The sequence below is a fragment of the Triturus cristatus genome, chromosome 2_1 (assembly GCF_964204655.1).
Source record: "Triturus cristatus chromosome 2_1, aTriCri1.1, whole genome shotgun sequence".
Taxonomy (NCBI): domain Eukaryota; kingdom Metazoa; phylum Chordata; class Amphibia; order Caudata; family Salamandridae; genus Triturus; species Triturus cristatus.
This window is the reverse complement of record NC_140581.1, coordinates 129,124,171-129,139,643: the sequence shown is the minus strand read 5'-3', so window position 1 is coordinate 129,139,643 and position 15,473 is coordinate 129,124,171. Positions and strand designations below refer to the sequence as shown.

At 42.8% G+C, this 15,473-nt stretch overlaps 1 protein-coding gene across 1 annotated transcript in view; it reads right to left on the bottom strand.

The window, feature by feature from the left end:
• The window catches only part of KIAA1328 (KIAA1328 ortholog), an 887,260-nt gene that overhangs the window by 396,497 nt on the left and 475,290 nt on the right, over positions 1-15,473 (bottom strand). The window lies entirely within an intron of this gene.

The following is a 15,473-nucleotide window of genomic DNA, read 5'->3' as shown; positions in this document are numbered from 1 at the left end:
ATACTGAAGATAAAGCGTATTCAATTGACATAAAAGGGGTATCAATTCCATGAATCAAACATAAAAGTGCTCCATAAGCGATAGGGGAAAAATGTGCTAGTGCAGTGCAGCAAGAAAAAAAGTAATCAAACATACATAATTCAAATCTTCAGTAGGCTTGTCCAATATGTACAAATCTGTGGTAACACGTTAGTGGGCTACGTACATCAGTCAAACCAAAAATAATCAGTACAGATTGGATGTAAGGCAGTCGACGTTTTGATCCTCCAAGGAAGCGTGTGCTTTCTTTACATCATGGCGGGTCTTCATCAAGACTGAATATGGATGTAACAACCTGGGATCCAATGACTGTGTGTGACCTTACCGTGCTTGAAAAATGTTCCCCCGTTTATCTAGGTGGGCAATTCCTCACCGTTTTCAAACAGAAAGCATACAATGCTCCTTTGGCATATACTCTGAAACCCCAGGTCCGTAAAGGATAGTGTGCCGATAAGTTACATCACATCCAAAATCATAAAACTTTTTAGAATGAACTGCTCCCTCTGAACGCAATTGAGAATTTGAATTATGTAGAAGTGCTTAATCACTTTTTTCCTTCATGCACTGCATGAGCACCTTTTTCACCCATTGTCTATGAAGCACCTTTTTGTTTGATACATGTAATTGATACTCATTTTCTATCAATTAAATATGTTTTAGACATCAATGTTTTCCCCTTTACTTCAATAAATGATTTATTTTTGTAAGTCATTTTGCATAAGATATATTGCACAACTAAACAGCCAATGTTTTATTCATCCAACAGAACCAATGTTCTTTGTATAGTAATTGATGGGGGAGGGCAAAAGCAGTTTGGACTTAATGGATAGAGAATTGGGACTAGTTACGCATGCAAGTAAAAGCTGAAGTAAGAGGAGAATCTAAGGCTCTTAAAATAAATAAAGAAAATGAGGAGGAGAGAGAACTGTGTAGTAGGGCAGAGAGGAATGCCCTATTTCTATTGTGGTCTGAAATTTCTCTGTTAGTAATATATAATTTCATAACCATATTTGTGGAGGGGAAGCAGTTGTAGGTTTTTCTAAAAAGAAGGACTTTAATACTGCAAACACATATGTAAACCATAAGACTTCCTTAATTCAGTTCAACTCTCCAACCCAACCAATCCACGGTATGTCCTTCCCAGAACTCTGTTAAAGTTTCTTCCTGAAGGGAATGTAAATATGATTAATAATAAAAATGACTTGTGAAAGGAAAGCATTGAGCTGGACCACGACCTATTTGCAAAAGACCATGACATATTCTTCGAGCCTTCCAACCTACACTGCACATGCCGCCATTTTAGAAAAATCAACCATGATCTGCGGAGACTGCCCGTCACCACCTGCTACTGATAATTCAATAGTTCGGGCCCTCCTCTAATATTGAACACTCGTACACTATTTATGAGCAGTGGCAGGTCACTTGCCTATTTCCCAGGGTGTTATGGGTGCGTTGCAAATACCGGAAGTGAACCAAAGCACCTCATTTCTCAAAACACTAGGGCTCGCCGATGGCATTGCACCTCGGCTGAGGAAGCGAGGCCTAATGCTAAACATCTGCTTCGCCAGCCTTGCCAAAGACCCGTCCCAAATAAAGGCTGCGCGGTCTCCCCGGTGCAATTAACTTTCATGCGCTGGCAGGTTTGACTAGGCGATCATCAAGGTAGATTACCTCCCCGAATATGAGCTAAATACTTACAGGTGTTGCTTCATTCGTTATTACTTTCAAACTCCGGCATCTAACAAGGCACCCAAGCAAATGAGAGCGCGCGGACATGAATTATTCATGAGGTTTTCACAGCATGCTCCTGGCGTCATCTATGGCCTTTTCCAGGTCATATGACACCAATTAGAGCTGAATTTTAAATTATTCAATAACCCGAACTCTTGTCATTTAACATATAGATATCAATGCAGTAAACAAGTTAAGTCTAATGGGCCCCAGAGGGTTGCAGCTCCCCCGCCCTTCGCCACTGCCATCGGAATGGGAAATAATACAAAGGGTACCGGCAGAAAACATTTACAAGGTTTTAATAAGTTATTTGGACTCCCTCTGGGATTCGCATGCAGCTCGGGAGTGCTGGATCTGAGAAGATATTAGAGTCATTAGCTGTGTGCTTTAAAGGCAAGCACATTAGGGCAAACTGTAACAAAACGCCGAGCGCTAATGATATCCGTAGCAGGCGCGTGGCACACGCAGCTCTACGCTGGGAGGTGCACGCGCCCTTCACGCGCACTGCCAGCTTTAGCTCCTCTCGTAAAGTATCGCGTGAATCCCCAGGGCCAGGGTTCAGACAGCAGGCTGCAGGGAGCTGAATACAAAGGCAGAGCAAGGCAGCCAAATGGCATTGAGAGGAGCATGCATGCAGGAAGAGTCCAGGTGTGTTATTTGCATAAAGGGAGCAGGCTGGGATTTGATAGGAAAAGGCTCATTCCTGTTACTAAAACAGCCTGTGTGCGCGCACAGGGGCTCTTGGAAACAAAAATGCATGGGCCCTTACTAACGTCTGGATAGATTTGGGCAGACCATAAAAGATATACACACTGACAATGCCAAAAGTCTGGCCTTGGGAAGCCGGTGTGATGGCTAGTTTTTACATTTTTATTCCATGCATGTGTCACAAAAATAAAAATAAACCTTGTCACCGTGTAAACATGGCCATCCAATTCATGCAATGAAACAAAAAATCACTGACGGAGCAGTTTTAATAGGGATTTTTCCTATATAATACACGGGATTCTGTAATCCCTGTATAAAGGCCAGTCTCTAATTCCTGTATAATCAGCGACTTGTGACGCACCCAGTCACCGATTATAAAGAAAAGACGTCAGAACTCTACTGTAAGTTATTACAGCTGAGTTCTGATGTCACAACGGCTGCTGCCTCAGGTGAAAGGCAGGTCAGTCACGGAAAAACATTGCTTTTCTTTCTTCCGCTCTATATTTCCAGCTTAAATTGACAAGCAGAGAGAACATGTTTAGTTTTCCCACTACTCAGATAAAGAAAAGCTTCAATCTTTCTGCATTTTTCTACACATTCCGAGCAATTGCATCTTTTTATTTTTAGAAAATCAGCTGAACAATAGAGGTTTTATTTTTATTCTTACGGTTTGTAAACATGTTCGTTCTTTCATTTGAAAGAGCTACGCACCAAGCTTTTAAGTGGTTTGTGGGAAAGATGATGATGTTATCATGTATTATGTGGGATAAAGTACCCCCTGACGTACATGCTAAGGATAATGCAAGTCACTGAGGAATTGTATAACGTTATAAAGGCACTCGGTCTGCGGCCTCATTTCTCTATATGGTTATGGATTTCCTCTGTGACTTGCAATAGCCTTATAATGTACGGCAGGGGGTGCTTTATCCGTTATATAACTAGCCTTTCAATTGTGCAATTCACTTTATTAACTTCATTTTTGAAGGACACCAGAATAAATCACCACCTAACCAAATCTCCAATCGCTGGCAGCTACACTGTTGCAAAGTCTTTTATAACAACTTTAACAAGCATTGGAAAAACAAATAGGTCTAGAGTGGGCGGCCAGGTTTTTGGCTTTTTCCATGCTTGCTTTGTTTTGCAGAACATTATTGTTGGGGAAGCTGCTGGGCCTTAATGGCTAAAAGTAAACATATTTTAGGTCTCAAATGGTACACATTGCGATAGCAGTCCGTAGCACTGTAGGGAACTACTTGGCGTGTGTAGATGTTCCTTGAGAAAAGGCAGAATGCTGTCACTCATACTTAGGTTAGCCAATGGCAGAAGTGGGGCTGACACATTGCCCCATGTTATAGGTTGTAGAGGGTGGAAAAATATGAATGACATAACAGACAAATAGATGAAGAGGCCTCTCTAAGTAAATATACCATAGATACCATTTTAGTAAAATCAAAGGTCTTAGCTATCACCAGATCTAAAAAGGAGACATAAAATAAATCAGCATCTAACTAGACATCTGCAGTGTAGACAAAACAAATAGCTGGTATTTTTTTAAGTTAATAAAAAAAGCATTGAGCATTTTACTACAGGATATCAGCTGGGTAAGCAGGAGAAGATGTGAGGTGTGCATAGGTTGTGTGGGGTGAAAAATGTTTACTGTCCAACAGGAGTAGTAGCCATTGTAAAGAGAAATGAAACCTCAACTTCACTCCACCAATGAGATCATATACTCCTACCACAAATAAAATGAAATAAACCCGGGATTAAACCCGACTCTAAACTTTGCTCCACTTCAAACTCACAGCTCTGAACAACTTCTAGAGCTCTAGAGGCGGATTGTAAGAATTATTACCCGATCGTGTTGTAAGCTATGCCATGTGTTACACCTCTACCACTGAGGTTTACCATCAAGTCAAGGTACCTGGGGCTTCCACTCTTAGGGTGGTATACATGGAATGGTCTTTATGATGCATGTTTTATTTGCACCAAAGTTCCGTTCTACATGTAGGTCAGTGGACCGGCCCTGACAACATAGTAACATGATGGTATGGGCATGGCGGAACACGTACTCAGCAGAAGGCACCATTCTCAGGCAGTATGATGGTTGATTTTGCATGCAGTATACTTACAAGAAGCAGGACTTATACATGTTATGAGGACATTTCTCACTCTTAGAAGTACTAACCATGAGCATAGAGGAAAGGAACCCAAAAGACAGGGATAGTAAGTCCTATATAAATACAATTACATGCTATCAAAACACATATGTTCAGACACACTTACTAAAGGCAAAATGAGACAAAAGTCCCAAGTTCTCAGCTTGTTGTATGTCTTGAACTTACTCGGATTTCTTAATTAATGCAAATCTTTGCGTGCATTCCTAGTTTATTTAGTAAGGGAATGGAAAACCACCTTTTTTTTTTTGCTAGTTCATTTTCCATGCTTGACCTTTTTACTTTAGTGCAAGATTGCGTGCTCCACAGAGTGTCTTCGGAGATGTGGCCGGGAGGGTATGTTTTTTCACGTTATTTGGGAGTGCCTGGAAATACAGACGTACTGGAGAGGAGTTACAGGAGTTATGTCCCAGGTGCTGGCCTTAGAGTTCCCCATGGACACGAAATGGCTTTTAGTAACGAAATCAGGGGAGGAAAACTGGCCCAAATATCAGAGGATCTGGTTGTTGCTGGCAGCAGGGGTAGCCAAGCGAAACATAGCAAGAGCATGGGGTATTGTGGATCCACCGAGATTGATCAACTGGAAAGCCGATCTAGATTGGTGCCAGAGGACGGGAAACACTTGGTCTTTCAAAGTTGGGGCTGTCCTAGGAAGTGGGAAAATGTGTGGGGAGCTTGGCAAACCTACAGGGGGTATTGATAGGGGAGGTTTTGGAGTTAGCGGGATCAAGACTTTGAATGTGGGAGGGAGGGCGGGTAGACGATCGAATCGAATTGATGGGCCATTAAGGCACTCATACAGTTCTGATTGATGTTCTGCTTTGAAATATTGTCATTTTCCACATACCATGTATGTACTGAGATATTTTTCATGTCCTGATGTAAATTCTTCTGTGATGAGCGTGGTTACAATAAAAAGATTTAAAAAAAGATTGTGTGCTATACTTTTTGCCCATGTTCATGCGATACAAATACCATATACATGTATACAGTATGGTAAATAACATGAGGAGTTTGGGTGTTCTTGTTCGGCTGCTAGTTGAACTTTATTATATTTCCCATCTGTGGTAAATGACTGGACCTGTTCTTTATGAAAAGGCCAAAAACCGTACTTATGGCAAGCATGTTGGTTTCCTGACAGATTACGACAAGTCAAGGTTTTCATCAGGCATTCAGCCGACTTAATCTCTATTAATTTGTGAAAAGACACCCTGATCAAAGGCTTCTGGGACATACTATAAGGTTACACCATGTCCATAGCCCAGTACACATTACTACTCATGGGTTCTTTGGATTACTTGACTTAACTTGTGTGGCATGGCCCGAGCTATAAGGCAACCCTTATCCAAAATCAGGAAATACATAAAATGAAAGGACCAACGATAATAATACAGTTACAAAGATAAAACTTCACCAACCAAATACTTAAACAGTAAGATTAGAAGCAACTGGAATAAGAAATATAATGTAGGACCTGAATCAGAGATGAAGAAAATATGTCAGTTTCTTCATATCAAATATCCATGGGGCCAGCAGTACATTGAGATGGTTTATAGTAAGAGGCATACCGAAAAGGCTGGGACACAGTGAATTTTTGTGTTCCAAGGAACACTGCTTCTCTGATGGGGATGTTACTTTACGAGAATTTTAGTTGTAGCACTCGAGGCCCTTCAGGGCGAGTTGCACTGTGCTTTCTCCTGACTAAATTATGTGCTGGGATGTTATGAAGGTCCTTAAATAACCCAGGAAAAGGTGCGGTCCATAAACAGGTCTGAAGTAGGTGTGCTGTCTGCCGAAACCTCAGTCGTGACAACCTGTGACTGTGGATCTAAAGGATTATGCAAAGCTAAAAGTAGGCTTCTTATTGCTGTGTTTGAAAGAGTTAGCAGATCCATATAGTTGTATGAACCACACCAACCATTTCACAGGGATGAGCGAGAGCCGTGGAACTCGATGAGGCATCTTAATACTGTCACAACTTTGGAAATAATTTGGAATTTTCCTATAACGCTCTATTCAGAGGATTAGAGTGCATCATATGATGACTGTACCTCTGCCTTTCTGCCCTGTTGAAAGCACTTCTGTGGTTAACTGTGTCCCCTTGGATGAGCTATTTTAATGCACTGCAGACCCCTGTGGACATTTAGCAAACTGAGCTATTTCATGTTGATTTTTCTCCATTTTCATTGACTTTTCTAATCAATTAGTTTTAGCTACACCATTGGTACCTTGGATTTGGATATTTAAATCCTTTATTTCTTAGCTTTATTGTTGTTCGGTTGTGCGGTTACACAACACCCCTCATTTTCCAAGGATTGCTTTATTGTTACAGCCTAGATGCCAGGAAACCACAAGTTGTTTCCCTCTATCCACAATATTGTGGGGCTTGACCCAACAAGCCAATTTCTTACTTCTGCTCATTGATCCACGCTTTGCAAGGACCAGGCCAAATCTGTCTGAACAAATCCACTCAAAAAAAGAAAGGAAATTCATTATATCCAAAAAATGATAGGGCAAAACTTCAGTAACCGGAACAATTTAACTAAGTATCAGCAGTCCAACTACCAAAATCATATTTGGATAAAATACAAACTGTAAGGTTGAAAAAAAGGCTAAATTAATTTTACAGGGATCGCCTAAGTGTATACTAAACATACGTATCACAGTCACCAAAGCAGAGGCTATGAAAGTCGAGCTCAAGTCCTAAACACCCTCAAATATTTAACTGAAATGTAAACCTAGCATGACTATTGACAAATGTAAGGTTGTTGCAGAAGTTAAAATTCAAATGATGTATGGAAGGGACCGAGACCAACCACGGAGTTCAGGTCAGCGACATCCACCAGGCAGGTGTACATAAAACTGAAAAAAGGTTTGCTGCTGTAAGGCAGATCACAAGAAAATAATTATTCTTATTGGTACAATGAAAATGTACCATTAGTTTTGAATTAATGTAACGTGAAGATACGATTTAACTACACAAGGGTGACAAAAAAATTGAAAGGATAAAGAATGGAAAGAAAAGAAAAAACACTGGCAAAGCAAATTATGGATTCACCGGTTTTGGGACTGAAGTGCACTTCTTTTTAGGTGGATGTAGACGTGATTAGGGAAATGCTCACTCACAATGAGAGCCAAAACCTGAAGTGGGATGACTTACTGCCGCATATTGCCTGCTGTGTTGGGCAAAGGCCAAACATGATTGATAGCTGAATACACCAATAGATGAAGAAGGCAGACCCAAAGCCTCTGTATGTGATGTGGTACTAGAATATCATTGTAATAATATTGTCCGACGTAAATATTGTACACCAAATGTAGTCTACAAAATATCACCCAACTGAAAAATATAAACTCAATTCATGATATTTTGGTAAATAGACCATATGTTTTTCCAAAGTCTGATCCAGTCTCTAAGAGCTTAATACTACTAACTCAATGGCTGGGTTTCAACTTTTTTCTAAAATGACATAGGTGAGTTTTAGATCATAAATGCAGAACTCTACGGCTGGGTGTAGTAAAAGAAAAATCCCTGTTGCCATCAGAACCAAAGAAAGACTTGAAGAAATTGGGTTATTAGTTGAGAGGAATGAAAGCCCCACTCAATTAATAAACACAATACTTGGTAGGGTGAACCACAAAAAGCACTAAATAAAATATGCACTTAGCCCTCTGGTAACTTGGCTCAAAAAAGCGGTCAGGTTTAAGTTAGAAGCAATGTGTAAGGTATTTACGCAGCACTAAAGAAAAAGTAATGTGAAAACACAATACAAGAAAAATCCCAAACCAATTTGGGAAAATTCAGTAACTTAAATATAATGATATCAAAACAACAAAAATCCAATAAGTAGAACTGGCTATATCAATTTTTAACATTTACAATAGAAATAGCACCAAAAATCACAAAGTGCCAATTACAGTAACCAGGTTGCATAGTCCAACGAACCCAACCTCGCCAGATGGATTAAGAACAGCTGACTACAACTCAACACGGACAAAACGGAGGTGCTAATCATGGACCCACACCCCTCTGCCTGGAACGACAACTAGTGGCCCCCTGCCGTCGGGAAACCTCCCCCCACCCCCAGAGACCACGCATGCAACCTCTAAATCATCCTGTACTCCAAACTCAAAATGGACCGCCAGATCAACTATGTTATGTTATGTTAACGGGTCTTGTAAAGTGCCTGGTTACACTAGAACAGTGTGTCCCCGCGCTGCGGTGGGGCTGCTAGGGCAGAACCCGGTAGATTAGTGGGGGAACAGGAGAGTCTTGAGCTTCTTCCTGAAAATACCTTCAGCTGGTTCAAGTCGGAGACACACAGGTAGTTTGTTCCAGGACTGAGCTGCCAAGAGACGGAAAGAGCGGCCCCCCCCATCCTGGCTCTTTTTATCATAGGGACACAGAGTAGGCCCAGTCCCTCAGACCTGATGCTACGGGTGGGAGTGTAGGGAGTGATGAGGTTACGCAGGTAGGTGGGAGCGGTCCCCTGCATAATGCGGTGGCACACACATAGTGCCTTAAAACGGGCTTGTTCCCGGATAGGGAGCCAATGTAAAGAGGCTAGAGCCGGTTTAGAAGGAGCTCTCCTAGGGTGCTTTAGGATGAGACGAGCCGCTGCGTTCTGGACGCATTGGAGTCTCTGAGTACACCTATCAGTAGCCCCTAGAAGGAGGACGTTCCCATAATCAAGGCGGGAAGTCACAAGTGCGTGGACCATGGTCTTTCTGGCCGCAGTGGGCAAAATGTCAAGGGTTTTCCTAAGTCTTTTTAGAACCCCGTAGCATGTGCCAGCAACCCGCCTGATATGATAATCATACGAGAGGTGGGTGTCGATCCAGATTCCGAGGTTCTTCGCTTGGTCACAGGGTATAGGGGTAGGGCCTCGTCTTGCTACCACACCCTCCGCCTACTCCGTAAGACATTCAATTGGATCCCCCACGAACGCAGGAAAACCGTCACCCATGCCCTAATCAGCAGTAGACTAGACTACGACAACGCACTCTACCCCGGGATCAACAAGAACCTCACCGCAAACTACAGAACGTCCAGAAGGATGCCGCCAGACTAGTACTCAACCTACCACACCACTGCCACATCAGCCAAGACCTACGGACTCTATACTGGCTCCCCGTCGTGAAGAGAATCACTTTCAAGCTTTTCACCCAGGCCCACAAAGCCCTCCAAAACACCAGAACCGCCTCCATGAACCACTGCCTCACATTCCACCCACCCCAAAGATCCCTCCACTCGACTCAGCTCTCCCTTGGGACGGTACCACGCATAAAGAAGACAAGATCAGGACGACGCTTCTTCTCCCTCCTCGCTGACCAGGCATGGAACTTCCTCCCCCTCCATCCCCGGCAGACTCCTTCACTCCCCAAGTTCCTGAAGGACCTCAAGAGCTGGCTCTCCGACCGAACTCTGTAATCTTCCAAGAGCTGCGTGCCCCCACCTCCCCTCAGCGCCTTGAGACCCGGGTGAGTAGTTGTGCTATAGAAACCCATGATTGATTGACAGGGTCAAAGTAAAAAATTAAGGGCAACCACAATGGAAAGCGGGTCAGATACAGGGATCTAGTTCATCCTGGTGGAAATTTTACCTTTTAACCAGTTTCATGCGAGAAGCACTCGCCGATGAGGTTGTCGGCAGTTGGATTGCAGGGGATCTAGTGAGGGGCTCGTCGACAGTGGGTTGCTGTGGTCCCAGGAATAGGTAGAAACTTTGCATCAGTGGTGTGTGCGGTCCTTGGGGCGAAGAGCTGGTCGATGGTTGGAACTTTGTGCTGGCAGGTAACGCAGGGCAGTTGTTGTCAATATGAAGTCAAGGGCCTGTACCCTGAAAAGTCTCATCAGCAGTTGGATGTGGTTCCCATGATGGCCTCAGTGAAGTCAGCTCACATTCGCGAGGAGACCGGGAACAGTTCTTTTCAATTCAAAGAGCCCACAATCTCTGGTTTTTCTCCTGGACCACAGTTCTTGCAGTTTTAGTGATGGAGGAGTACACTCTAAAAGCATCCAGGGGTCCAGGACCTGGGAGCACATCTTGGTGGTTTAGGACTCACTCCAGCAGAGGCCAGCAGCAGGATTTAGGAAGGTCTAGGTGGTACTGGTAAGTTGCAGAGAAAGGCCTATGGAAGCTTGTTGTGTCCCTATAGATCACATAGGAGGGCAGACAATATACCTGTGAAGTCACTTTTGGGGGCTGGGTTCAAAGCAAGCAGGTTCAGTCTTCGTTCAGGCTTTAGATGGCAGGGCTGTCCTTCTGAGTCTCCACATGTCTGGGAGTGTTCTGATGAGAGGCTTTAAGAGTGCCATTTTTATACCCAGTGCCTGCCTATGTGAGAGACACCCAATTTGTCTAACCCTAAACCTGATCTCGTCATTTCTTACCTTTTCCCTGGAGTTGGCTCCAATCTGTCTAGGCCCAGAATTGGACTAAATTTGCCAGTGACATGGTAGGCCCCTTCTGAAGTCAGAAAGGCACTAGATACAGCCAGCCCTCAGGCTACCCTTTGAAGCTCAGGAAGGACTGGTTACAATCTCCCAGGCCAATCTGCTCAGGAAAGGAGCATTCTTCCCCACACACTGCCAGGACACGTAAAACTTAAGTACACATCCGACATTTCAAATACTATGCATCCTGCCCGATGAGCCTTTAGGGTCTACCTTAGGGATGACTTATAAGTATTAAAAAAGAAGGTTGACGTCTGGCAATAGGGTTATTTTGCCAGGTCGAAATAAGAGTTCAAAACTACACTACAGACTTCAGTGAGTGACAAAATGCATGTTGCAGCCCATTTATAGCATTTAATTTACAGGCCCTGGGTACACGTAGTACCATTTACTAGGGTCGTGAGGAAATAAAATGTTCCAATTAGGTGTATACCAATTTAACCATGTTTGAAAGGGAGAGCACAAGCACTTTACCACTCGTTAGTAAGGCTAAAGTGCGCAGAGTCCTAATGCTAACAAAAAAAGTGTCATGTGTCTTAAGTTGCGCATCCTATCTTCACGTACGTGCATGGTATGAGAGACCGCCACTTTAATTGCATCAAGTCTCTCACTATTGAGTCTCATTCCGATTGAGGATGGTAATGTCGTTGAGGGGAGTGAATTGACTCCATGAAGCATTGGTTTTGAGGGAGAGGCCATGAGGCGAAGGCAGGGGTGTGGAGACAGAGGAATCTCTCTTTTATACTTTTTCTTTATGAACAGGCATTTCTTCTCTCAGGCATATATTTTAAGCCAAGATTGGGAAGAGGAAAGATAATTTTATCAGAAACCTCGATCACCTAATTAATGTCTTGGTGTAGCCCAATCCAGCGTGCCTCATACTCTATAAAATAAAGAAAACGAATGAGATGAAAGAGTGATCAGTCAGTGCTTTAAGAAGATTTTCTATTTACACATACCACCAATATCCAATGTATATATGTAAAAAGTGTGTAAGAAAAGAGAAAGTATCTCACGTGCGCACCACCAGAGGAGCTACTGGCAGGTTCTCACCAGCTTGCCCACGTTTGTTTCATCATTGATAACTTTCTCAAAACAGAGTAATGTGTCCAGTGAAGAAGAAAGTAAAGATAAAAGAAACTTGTGTCCCCCGTGAAAAAGATGAGACTGAAGGAGTCTCAATTAAAACAGGATTAGACTCACAGGTACTATTCTCCTTTATTCCGGACAGAGTCTATACCACGTTTAAAAACACAGCGTGTTGTAAACCATTTTAATGACGGCCAACATGTTTCGTTGCCATATTATTTGTGGCAAATTCGTCAGGGCTAACGAGGTCACCAATCACCTCCCTGGACAAACAACATCAAAAAAGGACTGACAGACACAAAGAGAACAAGGAAGTTTAGTTTAGAAGGCATATATCCATCCACAGGCTCTCTTCAGTATAATTAAAATTCATTCATTAGGATGCATAAGATAGAACTCATTCTTTAGTCCTATCCTATCATCATTCAATATTTACCGAGTAGGAGCTATGGGCCCACATACCAGCTCCCACCAAGTCAAGGGAACATGGATCAAGTACAGTTTTCGTCCCTTTCAGAAGCACTTTCGTTGCTAATGCTTACGTCTGTGGAAAAATCATAAAAAACAGTCACTGACACACCCTGTGTATAGCAAACTCACTGGTGTACTAAATCTCGTATCACAAGGTGGACTGACCAAAAGACCCCTCTTCAATGTCCTAATTAGTACCCAGGTGATGTCATGTCACATACCCATGACTATCAACCATCACAGGAAGTCGCCACCTTCCACATTCACAACAAGTGTGAGGATAAAATCAATTACACTCCGCTTCCATCCTCCCAGTGATGCAACTCAATTTACCACTCGTTCGTGCAATGCTCATTTCATATGTCCGATCACCCGACTGGTCTTCAGGACAGCCTTTTATATTAACAACAATCAGCAAGTATCTTCAGGAAGGTTGATCAGATAGAAATACAACTATATAACAGGCATCGCATATTTGATGTTCAATATTTAGATATTATGCCACCTCAACAATCTCAACTAAACAAAATGAAAGTAACTTTATGCGTAATCTCTCTAGTCACTATTTCCCTTTTAGTTGAAACGCTCTCACCACACATAATCTGACCGCACTCCAGCGATTTCGGGCGGTAACTCAACCCAGCAGCAACTCTGCCGGCCGACGTGCACCTATTACAAACATCCGAAATCTCTTCTCGCGGTATCTCCAGTCACATGGCCGGAACCCGGAGCATCATTTTGTATTACCAAGGCGGGTGCCATCTTTTAATGGCAAAAAAGTACATCGAAGTCTGCCTGCATAAATAGTATCTCATATCTGAGGTACAACTTTGACCAAGATTTGCAACAGTACTAACAATAACGCGTGGGCAATTACTCCCAATCGCGCCACAGTCATTAGAACAAAATTTTTGATAAAAAATAGACTTTTCATTTTCGGGGCTCAGTGCTTACTAATATTGGCGCCATCATTAAATCAGTATCTCAACAAAAATGCAACTCGAGCAACTTCCGCTCAACATTAAATGTTTCTTTTTTCTCAAACAAGAGAGTAGGTGCATTGATGAAAAATAGAGAAAGGCACACCAATGAAACATAATGTAGGTGATAGATAATGTTCTGGTACCTCAATCTACTGCACCCAAGTTCAGAATATCATACATACAAATCGTCAATGTCACATTTGGAACAGTAGTAACAAAATTATGGGCACCGCACATCACCACTGGCCACAAAGGGGAACAGAAACTCCCGGCTGCCAATCTAGATCCAGGGTGCACAGCCATATTAGGGCCGCACAGATCCCATCAGGGCACATTTAATTCTTGTCACTAGATGTTCACCTACTAATCCTATTCCACTCGATCTGGTCATTGAGGCCAAGCGTATCTGCCCTCTCTGAAAAAATCCAGCGCGCTTCCTTTACAGCAAGTTTATCTCCACACTGCCTACATCACCCACTACCTTTTCCACAACCACCCATTTTAATGATTTATAACTGTGTGGATGGTGTGGATGGTCTCTGTAGTGTTGTACCAAACGTGTTGTGAGTTTGCCTGCCCTGATTGTGCTGAGATGCTCTTGTACTCGCACCTTCACCTTCCTAGATGTCAAACCTATATAGTGTAATCCACAAGGGCAAGTGAGTCTGTAGATCACGTTTGATGTGTTGCAGTTACTAAACTGATTAAGAAACCACGTTCTCCCATTCAGCAACTGGATTTCGGTTGTCCTCTCTGTTAATTCACAGACCGAGCAGCCACCACACGGGTAATGACCCGGAGGGATAGTTGTATTCACAATGCCATGTACTGGTCTAGTATGGACCAATCTATCCGTCAAATTCTGCGTTCGTTTGAACGCAAATCTTGGTTGTGGCATTTGAAAATCACTAGTAGATAATCATGACCAGTATTTCCTTATTACTTGCCGAATCTTAGTGGATAGAGGGTCAAAAGTAAGTACCACTGGCAAACAATCCCTAGATTCCTTACGATTTCTTTCAAGGAGTACATCTCGGGGAGTGTTATGGGCCCTTTTGCGTGCTCTAGTGACTATTTTCTTAGGGTAGGCTCGCTGAACCAGTCTCTCATTAAGGACCTCGGATTGTTGCAAAAACTCAGATGTTGGAGAGCAATTCCTGCGGTACCTCAAAAACTGGCCTACCGGGAGATTGTCCCTCAAAGCCCTCAGGTGGAACGACTGATAGTGTAACAAAGAATTTTTGTCAGTCGCTTTTTGATGTACTGTTGCATTAAGTTTGTTGTTGGTCACTACAATGTCAAGATCAAGATAAGTTGCACTGTCATTACTTATCTGCCAAATAAACTTTAGACATTCATCCCGTCCAAAAATTCACACAGCAGATGGCGTGAGCCTGACCATATACATAAAACATCATCGATATACCTCTTCCAGAGGCAAATATGCCTCTGGAAGGGATTAGAAGGCTGGTACAAATGATGTTCCTCAAACTGGCCTACATAAATGCAGGCCAGACTCGGCGCAATTGTTGCGCCCATTGAAGTGCCCGAGCTTTGCAAAAAACAAGTCATCTTTATAACAAAAATAATTCCGGATCAAGGCTAACTAAACACATTGCATCACAAAAGACTGTTGAGTGTCATAGAACCACTCCTGAGCCCCAAGAGCACGAGCTGCTGCCACCTCCTGGGGTATACTTGTATATAATGACTCAATGTCAATAGTGACCAAAAACTGTTGGGAAGGATCAAAGTCCATATCATCAATGATGTTCAGAATGTCTGTAGTATCTTGGACATACGACAATTGTTTAATCACTGA